Below are 9,445 nucleotides of genomic sequence, written 5' to 3' on the forward strand. Positions count from 1 at the left end.
CTGAAAGGAGGGAGGGGAGATGTAAGACATTTCCAAGTGAACAAAAGAGAAGAGCAGTTGCAGATAGTCAATCAAAAATATATTTTGTTTATTACAAGTTGCAACAGGGAGAAAGAAACCTCCAGGATAGAAGCACAGAAAATGTCTAACTGGCCTTCTCTGAGAACACCCTTATATCCTAATCAGCGTACAAATGTTCTGTAAACACCAGCCCGATAGGCTTGTAGGAAGTCAAAACAGAAGGCAGTGACTTTGTCAGCAGCTACAGAATCACATTGTTTCACACAATATAGTAATAATCAGTGTATCCTCTGTCCTTGTACCTCCAGTCTGGCGTCAACCTTATCAGCAGTTATGAGTTTAATCCATAACATACAGCCTCTAGTCTAGTGACCATCAACCCAAGTGTTACAAACCAAACACTGGAAATCACGTTTTTTACATTGTGTTGATCATTCTAAATTAAATATGAACTTTAGTCATCTTAAATATTCCCATTATACTGTAGCTGAGGTGCACCATCCTGGCTGGCTGGCACTCAGTGGATGTGAGTTTTTCGTCACTCGCCTCCCCTAGGCTGTCAATCACTCACTGTCTCTGGTTTGGGTCGATGTGACAATTAGCAAATTGTCATGTAGATAATGCATAAACACAGTGCGCATTTCTGAGGAAAAGTGCATGGAAGCGCAGTCACTTATATTTGCCTTTGGCCCATGAATGTTTACCGTGTAACTTTATAGCCTTTTGTCCTGAAAAATATATCAACTATGATTAACTAGGCTATTATGAGATACATCAAACATGCGTACTTACGTAGACGAGGTGGGCACTGAAGTGGATGAAAAAATTCTGAATGCCCTACTGTTCAACACCCAACGTATTTGGCATGGGTATGCAAAGGAGCTCTCCAGGAAGGGAAACAGGGCCTGGAAGTCTGAATCATCTCAAACCAGGTAAATGCCACATTGTCTGTTAGTACTCATCATAATATCACTAATTCCCATTGATTCAATAAAAAAATCAGCACTGTAGGGTATTTCAATTTGGGGACAATAAAGTTCCTCTTATGTTAAATGAAACTCTAGATACAGTCACTACCTACTGAGCACACACTGGTTGAATCAACGTTGTTTCAACGTCATTTGTCAACGTATTATGATGTGGAATCAAAGTGGAAAACACATTGGATTTGAAAAAAGTAATCAACCAGTACTGTCCATCTCATTTCAACCAGCGTTGTAAACATTGAAATTAGGGTAAAACTTTAACTTAAATACATTGACTTAACCTGACTAACAGGTTGCTACATCAATCATCTGATTACAACATAATCATCAAAACTATGTATACGTTGCAATTGCGTTGAAAATTCCAGGTAGAAATTTAAAAAATATGTTTTATTTTATTCAGTTATATTGTGTGGTTGAAATGACGCTTCAGTAACCACTCCCTTTTGTGAGAAACTGGTAAATAATAATAGGCTACCTCGGACAGCAGGTAGCCAAGTGTTTAGAGCATTGGGCCAGTGACCGAAAGGTTGCTGGATTGAATTCCCAAGCCGACAAGGTAAAAACCTGTCTTTCTGCCCCTGAGCAAGGCAGTTAACCCAAGGTTCCCCGGGCGCCGTAGACGTTGAGTAAGGCAACCCCCACACCTCTCTAATTCAGAGGGGTTGGGTTAAATGCGGAAGACACATTTCAGTTGAAGGCATTCAGTTGTACAACTGACTAGGTATCCCCCTTTCCCGACCTTACTCAGGATTCACATGACCTCACATGTGAATCCTTAAAGAGATGGGGTGGGGCTAAGGCTTAAGAGGGTGTTAATAGCTGTAGACTGGGGTTGAATGGCTGGAACCCAGTTATTGATATTTACTCCCCAAAACCACTCCCTTTTAAAAAATAGTAAATTATTTATATAAACATCATGATGTGAAATGGAACTGTTAAATGATGTGCAATGTCTAAATCTGTATTCTCTACAGCCTTCTCTCTGGTCACTGCATGAAGAATCATCAACACTCAGGCTGGGGACCGACAGCCATGTAGACCCATCATCTCATCATGGTAACTTTTTTCATTGTGGCAGGTAGACCTATATTTCCTGCAGCATAGTCTATGCTACAGTAATATAAAGACATACTGCACGTCTAATTACACATCTCCATCTGACTTTCGGGGATCACCTTATTTTTTTAATTCTAAAATTTTAAAAAAAATTGTGCAGTTGCAGAGTTTTAAAACTCCTATATTGTTGCTTCAAATCAAGGCACTCTCTCCCAATCTTTCTCTCTTTTCATCAGTTCTATTCAGATTGCATCCAAAATAAATAATCCTGTTCAAGATTAATACAGTGCATTTGGAAAGTTTTCAGACCCCTTAAACTTTTCCAAATGTTGTTACATTACAGCCTTATTCTAAAATGTATTTAAAAAAAAAATCTCATCAATCTACACACAATACCCCATAATGACAAAGCAAAAACATGTTTTTTGCAAATTTATTAAAATAAATAACTCATTTACATAAGTATTCAGACCCTTTGCTGTGAGATTCGAAATTGAGCTCAGGAGCATCCTGTTTCCATTGATTATCCTTGAGATGTTTCTACAACTTGATTGGAGTCCACCTGTGGTACATTCAATCGATTGGGCATAATTTGGAAAGGCACACAGCTGTCTTTATGGAAAGGCACACACCTGTCCCTCAACTCCAGTGTATGATATACCATTCTGTAGCTCCGAGTCTCTACTTTTTCCAATGTAAAAAAGACCATTTGAAATGTTGCTACATAAGACCGAATCGAGGAGGTTGTTACGACTCTCGTGGGTTGAAGAAGGAGACCAAGGTGCAGCGTGGTAGGCGTTCATGATTTTTAACCTCTTGAACCTCTGGGGGGCAGTATTTCATTTTTGGATGAAAAACGTTCCTGTTTTAAACAAGATATTTTGTCACCAAAAGATGCTCGACTATGTATATAATTGACAGATTTGGAAAGAAAACACTCTGATGTTTCCAAAACTGCAAAGATATTGTCTGTGAGTGCCACAGAACTAATGCTACAGGCGAAACCAAGATGAAATTTCATACAGGAAGTGAGTCCGATTTTTGAGGCGCTGTGTTCCAATGTCTCCTTATATGGCTGTGAATGCGCAAGGATTCCCCAAGGTGTTTGCAGCATTGTGACGTATTTGTAGGCATATCATTGGAAAATTGACCATAAGAGACTACATTTACCAGGTGTCCGCTCGGTGTCCTCCGTCGAAACTATTGCGTAATCTCCAGGTGCGTGCATGTTTCCATTTTGAACAGAGGAGAAACCAAACTGCCACAAGTGACTTATCATCGAATAGATATGTGAAAAACACCTTGAGGATTGATTCTAAACAACGTTTGCCATGTTTCTGTCGATATTATGGAGTTAATTTGGAAAAAAGTTTGCGTTGTAATGACAGAATTTTCTGGGGGTTTTTCTCAGCCAAAGGTGATGAACAAAAAGGAGCGATTTCTCCTACACAAATAATATTTTTGGAAAAACTGAACATTTGCTATCTAACTGAGAGTCTCCTCATTGAAAACATCCAAAGTTCTTCAAAGGTAAATAATCTTATTTGAATGCTTTTCTTGTTTTTGTGAAAATGTTGCCTGCTGAATGCTAGGCTTAATGCTATGCTAGCTATCAATACTCTTACACAAATGCTTGTGTAGCCATGGTTGAAAAGCATTTTTTGAAAATCTGAGATGATAGTGTTGTTAACAAAAGGCTAAGCTTGTGAGCCAATATATTTATTTAATTTCGTTTGCGATTTTCATGAATAGTTAACGTTGCATTATGGTAATGAGCTTGAGGCTATAATTACGCTCCCGGATACGGGATTGCTCGTCGCAACAGGTTAATAAACTGAACACTGCAACAAAATAACAAAGTAGAAAAAAACAAAAGCGCACAGTTCTGTCAGGCAACAAAACAGCTAAACAGAAAATAACTCTCCACAAAACCCAAACGGAAAGTCACAACTTATATATGATCCCCAATCAGAGACAACGATAGACAGCTGCCTCTGATTGGGAACCACACATGGCAAAAACAACAAAGACATAGAAAACATAGAAACAGAAAACATAGAATGCCCACCCTAATCACACCCTGACCTAACCAAAAATAGAGAAATAAAAGTCTCTCTACGGTCAGGGCGTCACAGAGGTTGGTCACATATGAGAGGTAATGCACCTCAGTGAGAACAATTCTACCATCCAGATGTCTACCTCTTTGTACCCTGCTTAAATTTGGAAACAAGCTGTGTCCGCTTCAGTGACATTTCAACACATTTACACATTGATCAGCTTCCATACTCATTGTTGTAGACTACCTAAATAAAATTGAATAGTTGAAAGTAACTCCTCTAACTTCCTCTTCTTATGCAAGCTGTATGTGAAAGTACATTCGGAGTGAGGTTAGGTTTATGCTAATATGGATAAAATGGTTTGGCTAGCTAAACAACAACTGTAACAATGTATTTAAGAGGCAACAAGTGCTCATTGTGCAACTGTATTTATGTTTTCAATAAACATTAGAGATGAAATATGTTGTCAACAATCTAAGCCAACTCCATCTGTTTTGCCCCATAGTTGAACATGGTTTGGTTGCTAAACAGTCAACCCATCTATTAACTAGATCACACATTAAGCATCTCCAAACACTCCATACTCAGTCCATTAGGTAGCAACCATGGGTGTATTCACTAGGAACTCAATTGAACCAAAACGGAACGAAACAGGGAGGGACCTACCTGAATTTGTCCAATGTAAACTCTTAATTTTGTTGCAAAATGTTTTGAACTAATGATTACGCCCCTTGATTAGAAGCCTATTTAACATGTGTTGGGAGAGAAAATCCCCACCCGGATTTAAGTTTGTTGAGATAAAAGACACATTTCCTGAATTGGACACATAATAAGGAATTCTAAAAATATATATAAAAGAGACTAACTGAACATTGAGTTTAATGCAACATTGAATGACACTTGATCGGCTTGTGTGTGGCTTAAGGAGTGAGGCAATACAGAAGTGCCTACTCACTGAATCAATGGAGCTAGCTGCAAATAAGCACAACAGCTGGGGGCTGTATCAAGAGTGCACAGTGCAGCAGCAGTGCAGGATAGAAAAAAGGGGGCACCATGGAAAGCAGGGTCATCACCCATCTGAATGCTGGGCAAAGGAGCTGACATGAGCTGCCATTGTGAAAAGAAAGGACACATTGAGCGAGCTTGTAAAAGAAATAGAGAGAAACCAGCAAAGGACAGCTATAAGGAAATATCTGGAAAAGGAAACACAGCCAGCTGCACCCCAAGAAGAAACACCTGCATGCTGTGAAGCAGGTCCAGTCATGCAACAGTGGCATAGACTCTGTGGAGGAGCTACCGATCAAGGAATTGACAGTAAAAGGACACTCTACAGCCAACGGTGTCACAACACCATAGGGAGGACAACCAAAAAATATGTATATCGATACTGGAGCAGCTGTCTCACTTATGTCAGAAAAACGATAAAAAATAAGGCTGAACCACCTTTCACAGACACATGCAAAAATTCACACTGAGAGATTGTCCCCATGATGGAATGGCAGAGGTCATGCGGGAACTAAACCGATAAAAAGCCAAACTTCCCATCTATGTGGTCAAGGTGCTGATATGCCAACCATGGTTTGAAAAGATTTGTCTGGACTGGGCGAAGGTGAATCGGTGACAGTTGAAGAAACAGGGTTGTCAGCTGTGCTGACTCGACATGCAGCTGTTTTTAAGGATGAACTGGCTCCATTCCCCTGTGTGGAGATAAAGGTGAACATTAATCCTGTACTGATGGTGGAACAATAGCCGCTTCCTCCAATTATTGAGGAACTACACGCAAGGTAGGCTGGTGGAAAGCAATACAGCAAGATTGATCTCAACAAAGTCTTCCTGCAGCTGCATGTAGATGAAGAGTCACAAAAGTACCTCACCATCACTACCCACATGGGACTCTACTGATACCGCCACTTGCCTTTTGGAATCACGTTGGCATCTGCCTTGTTCCAGAGGTCCATGGATCAGGTCCTGAGCGACCACCCTAGGTCATATTGTTACCTTGATGAAATCCTCATCACAGGAAAGGATGGCGAGGAGCAACTGCTGAACCTTTAAAAGGGTGGCAGGTAGGGCGGAAGGTAGCTTAGTGGTTAACAGTGTTGGACCAGTAACCGAAAGGTTGCAGGTTTGAATCCCCAAGCCCACTAAATGAAAAATTTGCCGACGTACCCTTGAGTAAGGCACTTAACCCTAGTTGCTCTGGATAGGAGCATCTGCTAAATCGACTTGAAGAGTAAGGCTTACGTGTTTGCAATTAGAGAAGTGCAACTTTTTCAAGCATGCAGTGGAGTCCTTAGGCCATTTGATTGATGCTGGCGGTCTCCACACAGCCCCATCAAAAGTGACAGTCATTGTAGATCCTCCTACTCCCGAGAAAGTCGGCCAGCTGTGGCCTTTCCTTGGCGTCCTGAATGACTACGACGAGTTCATCCTGCAGCTGAAGCCTTTGCATGAGGTAATGAGAGAGAGCAAATCCTGGAAGGCAGCACTGATTGAAAAGATGTTGACTCACTTTGACCCGTTCTTGCCAATTCCACTGGCCTGCAACGCTTCCCTGTATGGAGTTCGGGCCGTCGTGTCTAACAGCACATCTGCAGGAGAAGCCCATTGCTTTCACGTCAAGGACTGAAATACCCTTATTATCTTATCTTCGGGATCACCTACCTGTTTGGAGATGTTTGGAAGTCTCGGACTGCCTGAGCAGATAGTCACGGACAATGGTAATCTTTTGTTTCCAAGGAGATGGAAATTTCCTCCAGAGCAATGGAATCAAACACATCCTCTCAAGTCCTTATCATCCATCCACTCATAGACTTGAAGAGTGAAGGGTTCAGACAAACATGCACTCAAGGCGTCCAAAAGTGAAGCACCACTACAGTATTGTAATACCCCTCATGCAACAACTGGAACGTCCCCTGATTATCTGCTCATGAAAAGAAATGCCCACCAAAACGGTGGTGTAAAACAAGCAGCAAGACCAAGTCAACCAGCCAGCTAAATGGTATAAAGACAGACAGTTCACTGTTGAAGATCCAGTCCTCACACGCAACTACACCACTACAGAAAGGTGGCCACCCGCAACTGTTCTCAAAAGACTTGGCCTGCCTCATACAGTCTGCACCCAAGACAACCAGACCTGGCAGAGACATGTTAACTTCTTGGATATAGGGGGCGCTCTTTTAATTTATGGATAAAAAAACATGCCCGTTTTAAGCGCAATATTTTGTCACGAAAAGATGCTCGACTATGCATATAATTGGCAGCTTTGGAAAGAAAACACTCTAAGGTTTCCAAAATTGTGAGTGCCACAGAACTCATGCTACAGGCAAAACCAAGATGAAACTTCAACCAGGAAATGGGCAGAATTTTTGAAGCTCTGTTTTCCATTGTCTCCTTATATGGCTGTGAATGCGCCGGGAATGAGCCTGCCCTTTCTATCGTTTCTCCAAGGTGTCTGCAGCATTGTGACGTATTTGTTGGCATATCATTGGAAGATTGGCCATAAGAGACTACATTTACCAGGGGTCCGCCCGGTGTCCTTTGTCTAAATTGGTGCGTAATCTACAAGCTGCACGCAGTCATCCAGTGATTGAGAGGAGAGAGGAGGCTTTCAACGAACGATATATCATGAAGAGATATGTGAAAAACACCTTGAGGATTGATTCTAAACAACGTTTACCATGTTTCAGTCGATATTATGGAGTTAATTTGGAAAAAAGTTTGGCGTTTTGAAGACTTCATTTTCATTTTTTTTTGGTAGCCAAACGTGACGCATCAAACGGAGCAATTTCTCCTAAACAAATAATCTTTCAGGAAAAACTGAGCATTTGCTATCTAACTGAGAGTCTCCTCATTGAAAACATCTGAAGTTCTTCAAAGGTAATGATTTTATTTGAATGATTTTCTGGTTTTTGTGAAAATGTTGCCTGCTAATGCTAACGCTAAATGCTACGCTAGCTGCGCTAGCTGTTACACAAATGCTTGTTTTGCTATGGTTGAGAAGCATATTTTGAAAATCTAAGATGACAGTGTTGTTAACAAAAGGCTAAGCTTGAGAGCTAGCATATTAATTTCATTTGCGATTTTCATGAATAGTTAACGTTGTGTTATGCTAATGAGCTGCGGGGATAATTACACCCCTGGATACAGGTTTTTTTCATAGCTAAACGTGACGCACCAAACGGAGCAATTTCTCCTAAACAAATAATCTTTCAGGAAAAACTGAGCATTTGCTATCTAACTGAGTCTCCTCATTGAAAACATCTGAAGTTCTTCAAAGGTAATGATTTTATTTGAATGATTTTCTGTTTTTTGTGAAAATGTTGCCTGCTAATGCTAACGCTAAATGCTACGCTAGCTGCGCTAACTGTTACACAAATGCTTGTTTTGCTATGGTTGAGAAGCATATTTTGAAAATCTGAGATGACAGTGTTGTTAACAAAAGGCTAAGCTTGAGAGCTAGCATATTAATTTCATTTCATTTGCGATTTTCATGAATAGTTAACGTTGCGTTATGGTAATGAGCTTGAGGCTGTATTCACGATCCCGGATCCGGGATGGCTCGACGCAAGAAGTTAACCAGTTGCTCCCACGAGCACCTGCAGCTTCAATCCCTGAAGCAGAGGCACCTTCACAAACGAGCTGACACACCACCAGAACAAGTCAGCAACCGCACCAGCTTCTTCTTCACTGCCGCCAACAGAGGCTACACCAGCCTGTGACTGAGCCTGATCCCGGGTTATGTCGCAACCCACCTAGAGAAAGAAAACCTCCTGAATGTTATACATAGTGCTAACCCTGGAAGCAAGGGGCATAATACTTATCTTTGGGTTTAGAGGGATGTTGAGGCAGTCTACCCTCTCTCACAAGTAAGAGAAAGTTTAGTTTGCTTATGTTAATGTGGACATGCCATTTAAGGGGGAGGAAATACTATATTTTATATATTGGGACTAACTATTTATGTACTATGTGGGTTTCTGAAGCCGTAGTTCTAATGCTAAGCATTATGGGTATTGAAGTCGGTTGTTAAAGGGACTCCCTGAAGTAATGTAAGACATCACTTTTCAGTAAAACACTCGTTGCATCTAAAACGATGTATCAGTCTCGGTCCCCATTCCCGAGTCTAAAGTTAATCCAAAAAGTCAAGATACAACATAGCCCTTTTGTATAAACTCCCCAGTTCCTGCTAATGACAAGCATACTCTTAACATGATGCTGCCACGGCAATACTTGAAAATACAGAGGATCAACTACATCGCATTCACTCCATATTTAATGGCTGTCTGAAACAGTAAAATGAAGGAAACCAACTTTTTATTTAAC

This window comes from Oncorhynchus kisutch, linkage group LG9, assembly GCF_002021735.2.
Source record: "Oncorhynchus kisutch isolate 150728-3 linkage group LG9, Okis_V2, whole genome shotgun sequence".
Classification (NCBI taxonomy): Eukaryota; Metazoa; Chordata; class Actinopteri; order Salmoniformes; family Salmonidae; genus Oncorhynchus; species Oncorhynchus kisutch.